The 13,055-nt window shown below is 48.2% G+C and overlaps 1 protein-coding gene across 8 annotated transcripts in view; it reads right to left on the bottom strand.

Moving 5' to 3' along the window:
• The window catches only part of SETD3 (SET domain containing 3, actin histidine methyltransferase), a 60,623-nt gene that overhangs the window by 31,567 nt on the left and 16,001 nt on the right, over positions 1-13,055 (bottom strand). The window lies entirely within an intron of this gene.

Here is a 13,055-nt window from a genome sequence, read left to right as displayed (position 1 = left end):
GGAACTGAGGAGAGAACAGGGCTAAACCTGTGCCCTTTCACACCGCAGGTGCCCTGAATGTGAGTCTCCACAGTTCAGTGAACTGGAAGGAACTCTCACAGGTCACCCTGCTCAGTTTACACCGTGTCTGAAAACCACCGCTCCGGGACCCCGGAAGGCAGTGACAAAAAACCTGCATTTGTAAAATGCTCTATGTCTAAACCCATCTTTCCTTCCATTTCTCACCTCGCCTCACACTCCTACAAGGGAAACAGGAAGGGAAACAGGGCAGTTTCTCTTTTCTGGTACGTGCGGAAAGTGAGGCTCAGACAGCGTGAGTGACGTGTCCACGGTGGCAACACGAGCTGCTGGCGGAGGCTAGGACTCCAGAGCAGGCTGTCTAGTCATCGGTCTCCCCGCTGTGCCTACTGCCTTCCAGATACGTCCTGCTCAGGGTCCTTCCAAGGGCAGAGAGCTTTCTGAGTGAAGAGGTTCATCCACACAGGAAGTCGCCTCCTCAGTCCTTCGTCACCCAGAAATCTGACCGCATGCCTCTCAGGTGTTCATCTCTATCCCGACCAGAGTGTAGGGCAGGACGGGGCCAGTAAGACGGCCTGCAAACAGGCCCCTGGAGGCCTCGCCACAGCCTGGCGCCATCCACTAACCACCCATTCACTTAGCGCTCTCTCTCACAGCTGAGGTTCAACACCCCCTTTATACTGAAAAGGAAAATGTCAGTGAGGTTGCCTTGGAATGACTTTTTCTTCATGCAAATTTGATGTAGTTCATTGTCAGGTTCTTATGGTGCTTTGAATTCTTACAGCAGCCTCCGGGAAGGTAGCGCCCACCCACACCCCAAAAGAAGATGCAGAATTGTGGCGGTAAGTGTTAGCCCTGTGACGTGATCACGACCCTCTCGTGGCCCCATACCGCAGGTGGCGTTTCACCCAAGGACTGAGGACTGAGTTCTAACTCCGTGCCGGCACTCACTGGTCTCGGCACCTGGACAACACAGGCCGACCCGCCATTAGCAGGTCTCCTGAGAACATCACCCACGGCTTAAAACATGTCAGCAGTTTGTGTGGAAATACAAATCAGATTTACTGCGCAGCTGGTACTCAATAAATGTTTATGGAATGAGTGACCAGCTGCCTTGGTTACAAGATAAAGTCAGTATGATCCAATGGAGGATACTACAGATCCAGGCACTCATTTAAGTGCTGGAGCAGACAACCGGGAAATAGGCCTCACTTTCCTTATCTGTCAAGTGGGAATAACAATCGGACTGACAGGTCTAGTGTGAGGATTTGATGGAATTGTGCTTAATGCAGATCTTGGCACTGAGGAAAGTGCTACCCCACGCTAGTTCTGTTCCCTCCCTTCCAGCCTCTGTCTCTGTCTCCACCCTCACCGCCTCTTGTCACCATGCATACCACACTGCAGCCACAATGAGTGGTCGTGCTGTGCCCTCTGCCCTTCACGGGGCAGACTCCTGGGCCTTCTTCAGGGTCAGTTGCGATTCCCACCTCTGGGAAGCCTCTCCTGACTCCCCACTTTTCTGCTATTTCCCTTTCCTTTGGGCTAGTTTCCCCCAATTGCTATCGTATCACCTACTGCATTTGGTTTTCCACTAGACTGAAAACGGGAAAACAGCCCCTGCATCGTCAGCTCGCTGCCGTCCCAGCCCTGAACAGTGCTCCTGACGTACGAGTGGGGATAACACGGCTAACTGCCAAAGAGAAAGGCCTAGATGCAGTGAGTGTGCTGTGTGACTGAGCGGGGGGGGGGGGACGGGACAGTGGTACACGGGGGGTTGTGTACGCACATGTGTGTGCATGCAGGGTGTGTGTACACGTGCGTGTGCATGACGGAGACTGCCTCTCCCCAGGGCATCTTTCTCAGTTTGGGCATTCTATTCTGAAGTCCTCAGTACACCCTGGTCCAACACTGCGCTAACTCAAGGAAATCCATTTCACACCTACATTAGCATTCACTGACACACTTCCTGTCACTATGCTACCCCCATTCAGGTGACGAAGAGTCAGCATTTAGACACAGCAGCTGTATCTAGGTCGTGCCTGAGGTTAGTCTACTTGCCCATTAACGGAAGCCAATGTCTTTCTGGTTCTAGAAACCACGGCCACTAACACACTTTAGACCAATAAAACGACCACATGGGAGCAAGGGCTCCAAAGCCGACGGTAGCATTTCTGATGTAAACGCTGCCAAATAAAAACTGGCTTATTAATTTTAAACAACTTCACAGCATTTAAGGGAAAACATGAGACTGACACAAAGACTTTAAAACTCATTAGAGTTGGTCTTGAAATCACTGATATATTTAAATTGAAAGCTGCCCGTCTGACAGCTTTTCATTCAGACACGCTATTGTGTATGCCACTATGGTTAAGGTTGGGTGAGCACTTCCATTAAAACCTTCACTTTCACGAGCTTATAATTTCACAATAAAAATTTGCTCCAGGCTTCACTTCTGCATACAAAAGATTTCTGCTTGAAATATATATCCCAAAGTACAAAATAAACCTGTCTGGACTGAAAACTCAGATACAAGATTACGTTTGGTGTGTCTTCGGTTAACATAAGCCAGAAATTTAGGATTGAAAATTTCCTTTCCAAACCATAAAGGTTAGAAGTAGAGCAAGGCTGGTAAAGTCAGTTTAGGAACAAGGGGGAAAAGATAAACTTCAAACCAATTTATTCCAGAAACCTCAAGACCATCCGTAATTACTCCCAAACTCTTCACATTCAGTGTCACCAGATACTGTCAATTCTACCTTAAAACACTTCTCAAATTCCTCAGGCTATCTGGTCATCTGGCCTGCCTGGTGGGAGGTTATCTTTAAACAAGGAGGCACAGCCAGGTCAGTCTGATGGTGGGCTCCCCATGGCTCCTGGTCATGCCCAGGACAGAAACTCCAGGGCCTGCTGAAGCCCTCAGCCTAGCTCCTGCCCGTTTCGGCGCCCTCCTCCTCTCCCGCCAGCTCCCACACCCTCCATCCCAGCTCCTGGGAACAGGCCTTTCCGTTTCGTCCTCTTGCCTGTACATCCAGTACGGAACTCTCCTTCATGACCCCTGAAGGAGCTGAAAGGGGCGCAGACCCACCTTCTGGTTCATTATGTTAACAGCATGCTTTACATTTTAAAAACAATTCATATCCCTTGTTAAGTGAGACAGGGTAGGTTGTAACTGTGGACACTGAGGCTCAGGGAGTTTGAGCCACTTGAACAGGTGTCACAAAAACAGAACTGCTAAAGCCCCAGCTGCTCCATCCCACCCTGGCCTGAGCCCCAGAAGCCACAAACATCTCAGGGAGATGCCCGTGTCAGACTCGGGAAGCTGGTCCCACAAATCTGTAGTTACTTCCCTCAGTTCCAGGGGCTCTATCTCTGCTGGGCTCCGGCTGTCTCCTCCTGCCCCCCACCCCGTCTCTGCCCCACTCACCCCAACTCCAAACCTCATGATGCTATTCCCCTCCACCAGACAAGTTTGCCTTTCAAGCCCCAACTCTGGTACCATCAGACGCCCCAGGCATCTCAGAGCTCAGACAGTAGACCCTGCCTCAGTTTACTATTTTTGCTCTTCAACATTTCCTGCCAATTGTTCTTCTCCCATCTCTACTATGAACTTCTAGAAGGCAAGGGCCTTCGTATTACTTTTCTATCTCCTTATAGCACCTACCACGGAAATGGAAGAGAAGCACTCAGTAAAACTCCATTATTATCAGAAAATATTTTAAATAGGCAGTTATTTGATTTAATAAAAAAAAAGTATGCATGCCATGTTTTCAATTACTGATTTTCAGAACTTACTTTTTCTTTAGAGCTGAAAGAATAAAGTTGATTTGTGACAGGACAGAAGTACCCGAAGCATGACATGTGACAAAGCTCGAGGACTACGGAACACAGGTGGGCCTAAAAGTGATGGCTCTCCAAAACTAGACTTCGGGTTAAAATGTAGTCGTCGCAGAGCATTTTGCTGCAGTCGTATGTGAGGTGGAGCCATCCAGTAACCTCGAGGAGGACAGTTGGGGAGACGGTCAGGAGTGTATATTCAGATACCAGCACAAGCCACAGGCAGGGAGGCAATTCGCTGGTGTGACAGAAAGTGTAAACAAATGAAGAATGTAACAGCTGTCCGGTACTAATAAGCTTTAGGAGAAAAAGAAAGCAAGGTAAGAGGGTACAAAGCCAGGGCGTGTCTCTGAGACGAGGAGCAGTGGCCCAGGGAATGCCACAAGGGACAGGTCTGGACACTGGAGACGTCTGGACAGCAGCTCTCGGGCCCCTCAGTCAGGGAGACAACAGGCAAAGACCCCATTCGCCTGGGCCAGGTTGCGCCCGCCTCTGAGCACCAGCTTTCTATCTCCTACGTGGACGAGAGGACATACCCGTGCCAGAAGGTGAAGACGCACTGCTGGGAGGGACAGGAGAGCAGTTCATAGCTATAAGGCCCTAAACAAATGTGGGTTCTCACTTAATTAACATGGCAATTATCTTCTCCAATGCCGCTTCTCCTACTTAAAAAGAAACCAAAAACCCTCCTCAAGCTTCTCAGCTAAAGCACTCTTCCTTCTCTGAACTCCCATGTTTTTAATCTGTGCCCTTAAATATCATTTTTTTGCTGAACTAATTAAACATGCCCAGAATGTTAAGCTTCTGGTTAATTTTGTGAGCCATCGATTCCAAGCAGGTGCGTCATGCAGAAAAGGTGTTTGCTGAGTGAAAGCTTCAGTTGGAGAGCAGACGGGGGTGGGACAGGACTCGTGACAGATGATGAAATGTACTCTTTTGCTCTAAAAGTCAAGAAGAAACGATGAGATGAAGGTTCTAAGGAGGCATATTTTGCCTCCATCTATGGAGTGGCTCCCTAACACATCTCCTCACACTGGGAAGGGCTGCCTTGCAAACCAGGCCGTGAGCAGGGACACGGTCAGGCAGAGACCAGAGGAGGGTCCCGGAAGCGGGCTGGGCCGACCCCGCTGGGTCTGGGGCAGGGCTGGTACCGGCGTGCTAGCCCCTGCATAGGTATCACTTCTTTATTGCCCCGGCCCAGTGATACCTATGCAGGGCCTAGCAGGGCAAGCACACAAGTCTCCTTTCTACAGATAAGGGAACTCAGACTCCATCATGATCTGCCCAGATTTACACAGCAGGCAGCAGGCGTGGACCCTGAGGAACTGTTCCTGCCTCCACAGTACACTGCACCCCACGGAAACATAGGCAGAAAAGTCAAAGCTGGCAGGCTGGATGCAGCGTGAACAGCAGGATGGAGTTGGAAGACCTGCTATTAACAAGACCGCTTTTGAAACTACTATATTGCCCAGGCCCTATTTGGGATAATCTGCCCGGCAGAGACTTATTGCTACAATGAATTTCCATGACGGTCAATGACGTGGTCCACCTGTACCGGCTGTAAGCCCACCAGGGCTAGAACGAAGCACCAAATATTCAAATCAGAGTGTCAGGCAGTATCAATCCCAGGGAGGGTTAACAAGCGATGCAAACGCAGAAAAGCAAGAAGCCACGGTGAATACCAAAGCCTCCAATCCGAGGAAACCAGGAAGGCTGGAGTAGCAGTTGTATCAGAGAAATGATACCTTTAAACGAACGGCAACACGCCACCTTGGCCTGCCTGGGACGACTCACAAAGCTACCACTTCTGGCAAAGCAATCCTTCTCGCGAGCTCACTAGACACAGTCTACAGATTCACTCAAGTTCACCCAAGATTAAGCTCAGTCCACTCTTCCACTTGGCATTAAAATGCGGCGAGGTGAAAAGTGCCAACTGTGCCTCCACATTCAGCTGCTGATTAAAATTGTCTATTAACAATATAATAATTGCTGTAACAAAGGTTCTTCTACTGTCTCTACTTCCTTTTCACACTTTCATCACAAGTGTTGTTTTCCTTGACAGACACAAAGAGTTGACCATGGGATGGCTGCGGCCCAAAATGGGAAGACCCCAGGAAATTATGAAACAGCACTTTCTGTACTGAGAAACAGTACAGTTTTTGCAGGCAAGGCAAGTGAGAAAATCTGCATCATCACCAACAACTAACATGAGTGGCTGGTTACAAATGTGTCTGTTAACTCGGAAGAATGTTCTTAGAAGGGTGCTTGTCTGAGGTCTCAAAAATATAAGCAAGTTCCCTCTTTGGCTTACAAAACATAAAACCCCAAAACAAAATAAAACTCCAATCGCATCCCACGGGATGCGGAACTGACTCACCAAACAGACCCTAGCGGGGCTGGAAAAAAGAAAAAAAAGCAGGTTCCAAGTAAGTCTTTTTTGAAGCTTCTTGTTTCTAAACTTGTGGGGATTTTCACAAAAAGTCCTACTGATGAGACTTGTGGGAAAGACCAAGGGCTGGTGAAGCGGAGGCTGGAGGGACAGACACGAGACTGAGAAAAGGCTGGGGCTGTGGGACGGAGGGAAGCGGCACATGGTCTCTGGGCGGGGCGGACAGGGCTTCAACCCTGAGTCGCCATGAGCAGCTCTGGCCAGCTGTCTCGCCCTCCAGCCTGTCACCTCACTTCTTTACTTCTGTAAAAAGGGGGGATGCCCAGCTTTGGGGTGATGATGAGGACTGAAGGAGCCTCGTCAAGGCCCTCGGCCCTCCCGGCACGCAGGGGCGTCTGCTCGATAAACATCACAGACGAGTGAGGCCCCATCTCTGACCTCTGCTTCCACTTCTTCAGACACGAATCCAACTACCAACGACTGGGGCCTGGTAGTGAAGCTTTCTTCTGAAACTAATTTGGTTAATTCTGTCTCAGAGTCTATGGGAAGGCAGTAGTTCCCAACTCCTCCTCACTGGAAGAATGAAAGGAGAGAAAGTTCTCACAGTGCTTGGCACACAACAGGCATGGCCATAAATGCTAACCCCTTCCTGCGTCCTACCACCAGGAACGCATAGGTAAGACCCTCCCGTTAGGGCTGTTTGCAGTCCCCAAGCAGGTAACATGCACACATCTGGTGCTACGTAAAGGAGGAGACAAGGGACAATCCATGTGCATTGCTTTGTTGGACATCTTACCTAACTCTGAGTAGCGAAGTTGGAAATTTTTCTAAAGGGGCCCGGGACCGCAAGTCAGGTAACGAACTGAGAAAGGGGAGGAAAGCTGTGCTTCAACAGGAGGGCTGCCAGAGGCAGAGTCGGCAGGGGCAGGGACGGGAGACAGGCGTGTCGCCAGCAAACACAGCAGACGGAGAGCCCGGAATCTGTACCTGAAAAACTGGCACAGGGCGTGGGGCTGCCAAGCCTGCCCACTGGTCCAGACCCACGGCCGAAGTCCCTCAGTCCCTGAGACAGGAATATGTGCCACCGACAAGACGCCAGGCACGGCTTCCACAACTAGAACCGTGCATACAGAGAAAAAGCATTGCATTTCTTTAGTCCCCCAAAGGCTGCTGAAACAAAAGCTGGAAGAAACAAAGAACTCCAGATTCCCAGAAGGTGAGGTTTGACTCTACCTGAATTACTGTAACAGTATACAAAACAAGTGCTCAGTTACAAACTCAAGTCCGACTTTTCTAATGACGCACCCGCACGCAGCCTATGTTTATGAAAACAATGCACATCGGATACACGTTTCGGGTAACTGACAAAAGCGGAAAACTCAAATGAGGCCAACACTCATACATTTAACACAGATTAATAAAAGCCAAGGTCAGCTATCGAGAACCAGCAAGGACACAGGGCAGGGAGTTTCAGCAAGAGAGCCAGAGGCTCTAACAAAGATCCCACAGGAACTGGAATCCCTCCAAAGATGTGTGAGTCTGCAATGACTTGCCTGAGTCCTGGTGTTTTCTCATTTTTTACATCATTCTAAGTCTAATCGATAAGGATAAAAAAGAGAGAAAGGACCACCAGCTTCATCACCACTTTGGGGGAAACCAGGCGCCTTATGGCTTCTTCTAAGAGTGAACAGCTGCCCTCGGTACAGCTGAGACTACGTCTGGGCAGGAGGGCTTTCGTTCAGGGAGCTGGAAGAAACCGTCAGCAGGCCGACCCCAGGCAGGCTCCCGGGATGAACCTGCGAGCACAGGAGTCACAGTGGGCAAGCCACGCCAGCTTTGTGTCAAGTAACAGCCCAACACAGATTTAAAACAAGACTGCTCTGCCCTTAAAACCAGACCACTTCTTCATCCCCAAATTAAGTCCCCAGCAGCGACAGAGACAGACTGTGGCTTGGCCAGACTGTGGGCTGGATGGGTTGGGGTCTAGCTGAGCTGCTCTGAGCCAGCCCAGGTGTGCACACCCTGCTCCACCGCTCAGATTCCCATTTGCAAAGGGAGGACCAACACCTCCCTCCCCAGGTGGCTGGAAGGATTAAAGCAGCCTCAGGGAGGGTCACTGACTGGGCATCAGCTGTGGTTCTGCGTTCCCTCCGAGGTGCCCAGGAGCCACTCCCAGCCACCTTAACCCTCCCTTCTCAGCCCCACAGGGACCTAGCGCCACGGAAAAAGGCCCCCGGCCAATTCAGGTGAACAACTTGCAAAGAGAAATCCTTCTTCCCCTCCTCCGCCCTGGACTCTCTACCCAGTTCCTGTTATCACAACCCAAGGAGTGAATCCTGGATTCACTGCTCGTGAACCTCAATCCCGCCAGCCTATTCTATTGGCCGTCTCTCACGCTCACCATCACCTCTGACTCTGTCCCTTCCCTCTTCACTTCTGTAGCTATTCGTACCCCTCACCCCTCAGTCAGTGGACGTGACACTGACATGAAGTCGGCTGAGAACAAAAATGTCACATATGGAACACATTTGCCTCCAGGGAAATATGTAAGTGGGAGTGAGGTCAGGAGAATGGTATCTAGCAAGCAGTGTCCACAGCCACGTTCTCAACTTTGTACTATGTTTGCAACTCTTTCGTAAGTCTAAAGAAGTATGTCAATTGGGGGAGGGGAGTTATCACTGTGTGAGGGATAGAAATGATCATGTCTAACTATGACATTGTTTTGTACACCTGAAACTAATAAAAAAATAAAAAAATAATTTCACAAAACTGTTACTCCTTAAAAAAAAAAAAAAAATTATTTCAAAATCAAAAAACAAATCTCTGCATCCCTAGAGATACCAGTCTCTATCCCCAGGTGTGGTACCCCACACTTGAAAGACACTCAATAAATATTAGTTAAATTCATAAACAATCAACAGGACACAATGAACTAAAAACAAAAAGATGGCAAGTCCAAGGTCAGGAGGAGGTGGTGGCTGGTTTTCCTTAGAAGGCAGACTCAACACAGGTTCTAGGTAGAGGGGAAGGGCTAGCAGAGCGGGAGGGCTGGCTCCAGAGCCCCATGGGAGGGACGACATGGAGTACAAGCCGTGCACACACTGGGAAGCGCGGGGTAGCACCTCTGCCACCAGAGGACGTCACACTTGCATCTATGTGTGCTCCCTGACAGTGGCACCCACACATGTCTGCTGACGCTTCAGATGCTGACACACAGTGCCCGAGAGTTTAAGGGTGGCAGGATGTGTAAAGTACGCAAATGCCCTAATGCCCTAATCTGATGCTTGTTTCTGAAGGCCTTGTGTAGGTTTCTATGTGTGGATGTGTTAGGAAAACACAGGCTAAATCGAATCTCTGGCAAGTCACATCTTGTGCTACCCTTGTGTGGCTCTGTCACAAGAACACGAAAAATGGGAGAAGCAACTGTTTGTATTCAGCCACAACTGCCACAAGATGCCAAGAACCAAAAGTGACATCTTCCTCTGGCTCTTGGCGGCCCTGTTTTCAGCAAGTTGTGAATATGGCTGCTTGAATCTTCTGGCTAGGCAGGAGAAGTTGCCTGTTCAAGGAAGACAGCCAACATGACTGCCTTACTCCGTCCTGAAGCGTAAGGCAGGAAATGTGGGAGCTTGCGGCAATGGATGCGTGCCTTGAAATAAGTTCACGGCCCAAATGAGTTTCTCCACCTCCATACATTTCCCTGCACCTCTCCAACTGTTTCATGGACCCCAAAGAGGAAACGTAAAAAAGAAGGGGACAAATCACTTAAATTATGACATCAATGGAAAAAAATGGTAATTTTATAGATATGCCTCTCTGTTCTGTTAACCCCTGGATACTTGCATTTACTTCAAAGAGCATCGTGCTCAAGCTCAACAACACAGGAAACTGTGCATGTCCCTCAGACAACTCTTAACCGTAGGCCAGGTGGCAGCTCCGACCGCAGTGCCTGGTCCATTACATGGGATTACCAATGAAACAGCTGACTCACAGGGTCTGTAAAATTCTTTTTCATTGACATGGGTGAGAAATATTTGGACTATCATTCACCTATGTTAAATCAAATCAAATCTGAAGTAATTTACTTCACTTTCACACAATTACACTACTTCAAAAATGGGTTAATCCACATCCTACTTTTCCACTGATTTCTAAACAAAACTGGCCACCTATTTCCAGGCAAAACATCTACCTTGGAGCTGAACTGTGGAATGCCCTGATCTGCTGAGAGTATTTTTATAGGTTTAAAAATCTGAGACAGTTTTAAATGTCATTACACTGCCTTCCACCATTAATGCTCTCTTCTTCCCTGGTTTCTTTCCTTTTCACAAATTGACAGAAGTTTTACCACCACTTAGGGTTGTCAATCCACACAAGCCTTTCCCAGCATTTGGCTGAGCCACGTTCCTAAATTTAGCTTCCAGAGTTGGGGTGTTGACATGCAACCATTAAGCTGCAGCATGAAGTTTCACCAGCAGGTGTTGTATCTTAACACAAGGTCCAGAAAGTCCTCAGGTAACATGATCGACGGGTTCTGTGACTTTGAGCGAAACAACATATGACAAAACCAATTTTACTGTAGGCTAATTCATATTAACAGGAGGAAGTTCCTCCAGCCTCTCATCGACATAATGAACTGACGCTGAACCAAAGGGTGTTATTCCAGGACCTGGGGGGATGTTCTCCAAATTCCTTGCATTTGAGGCTTCTGGTGACATATGATCATCTGCTGAACACCTAAAGGACATACTGTATGTTGACTGTCTCAAGAAGGATACAGTGTAAATACAATGAAAAACATAGACGACCGTACAGCCCAAGTCCATGAAGACCAGCAGAGGCTCAAAAAAACTGTTTTAAACGAACTTGGAAAAGCAAGTTAAAGACAGAAAGTAATTTGAACAAACAAGTAGCCTCACTAAAAGGTCCTTTACCAAGGAAACATGCTGGGAGGAAAGAACACAGGAAATCATTTTTCTAGCTTTTAGGCAACGACAACCAGAGCGAGAGAAAGAGAAACATTAAAATAAAAAATGCAATGCAGTAAAATCTACCGAAAGGAATTTATAATTACCGAAAATCAGTACTAGTGCTACTTTCCTCTTAGAATAAAAATCCTAAAGCCTGATAAAAAGTAAGCTGTGAGGCTGGATGGACCCTGACACTTGCATGCACTTGGGATAACCACCAGACACAGGGACCTGAATCACGCTTGCTGTCACACCACTGGTGCTCCAGGAGACAGTAGCCAAGAGACCCTCAAGCCAGCCGTCAGCTCACAAGAATAATGGGTTTCAGTTCAGATGCATAGCTTGGTGCAGACCCTGGGAAGATGATTTTAAATAGGAAGTCACAACTAAAAACAGCGAACTGAGTTCTGGAATTTGGCCCTGCTCCCCTCAAATGGTATGAGAGTGTTTGTGATATAGGACACACTTGCTTTTATTTCTCTGGGAAAATGGTTCCCCTGACCCTGAAAAAGATTAAGAGCCACAATGCAAAATAAATTAAAAAAAAAAATCAAACTGGGGGCAGGTCACTGTAATGAAAATGTTACATATGAACTGACGTAATAGCCTCTCTCTCCCGCCGAGTGATAACGCACTGATGCAGTTATCAGTGACCTCCTAACAGAGCAGAGGCCCGTCGGATCCTGGAAAAGCACGATCGATACATCGTGTGGTACCGCGGGGAGAAAACACGGCTCTGATAAAAGGCAGCAGTACGATGCAAACACTCAAGTTTACTCAGAGTTGGTACTGAAACTTCTGGAAGCAACGTGAACATTCGCAAAGCAGAAAAGCAGCTAGACTCAGAATATGATGTTCCGAAAGAGAAGTTTTGCTTAAATCCGTGTTTCTTTGTCATGAGACCTCATGCATGAGTCTTCGACTCCACAGCACACACCTTCCTAGTTGTCACACAGCACATCTCATGGTGAAACTAAATCACTAATTAAGAACTTTTCTACGAAAGCTCATTATGATGTATTTTCAGTTGGTAATGATTCCCTTCTGTCACCTGTTTCTACTACTGTTAGGTGACGGTCCCATTTTCTCTGTCACGGACCACACCCACACTGACCACGGTCGGGTCACAGCTGAGCTGTTCCCACTAAAATGGGGGTTCCCCAGTGTACCCAGTGGCATGTGGGGTCACAGGAGATGGGGCCGTTTACCTACAATGCCAATCAGACTTGACAGAATGTCATTTAACAAGATTTTAAAACTAGAGCAAACATAAACATTTGCATGAATTTTTAAGATTTATAAACATGAGACCAAAAACCAACAACAACAGCAACAAAAACATGAGACTTGGAAGCCATTCTGAGCTTGTGGTGGATCACTTTGGGTTTAGTCCCTAGTCTTGCAGGAACAGTCTCCCCTATCCTCGGCCACTAGGAGTTTCTTACAAGAAAAGGTGAAGAAATGCTAACATAAGGTACTGCAGGGACGGGGGAGAAGCGACTGAAAACAACAAAAAACAAAACAAGCAAACAACAGGGCCTGAAGGGTCGAAACCCAAAACAGGAACATAAACCGAGCATTTCTATAACGAGACCTACTGTACAGATGGTCTCACGTAGGTCAACTCATTTCGTCCGCTCAGCAGCCCTGCGTGTCAGATGCTGCGTTATCCCATTTTACAGACACGGGAATGAAAGCACAGAGATTGCCCAAAAGGACAGTGCTCCACAAGGAGCCGCAGGGACTCAAACCCAGCAGGCCGGCCCCAGAGCCCGCCCTCTCAACTGCCACCACCCTGACTGGCCAAGGTGGCTTCAGCCACGATGCCCTCGTTTTCACAGGAA

The sequence above is a fragment of the Rhinolophus ferrumequinum genome, chromosome 6 (assembly GCF_004115265.2).
Source record: "Rhinolophus ferrumequinum isolate MPI-CBG mRhiFer1 chromosome 6, mRhiFer1_v1.p, whole genome shotgun sequence".
Taxonomy (NCBI): domain Eukaryota; kingdom Metazoa; phylum Chordata; class Mammalia; order Chiroptera; family Rhinolophidae; genus Rhinolophus; species Rhinolophus ferrumequinum.
The sequence above is the reverse complement of the archived record's forward strand: the minus strand, read 5'-3'. Positions and strand labels throughout refer to the sequence as shown.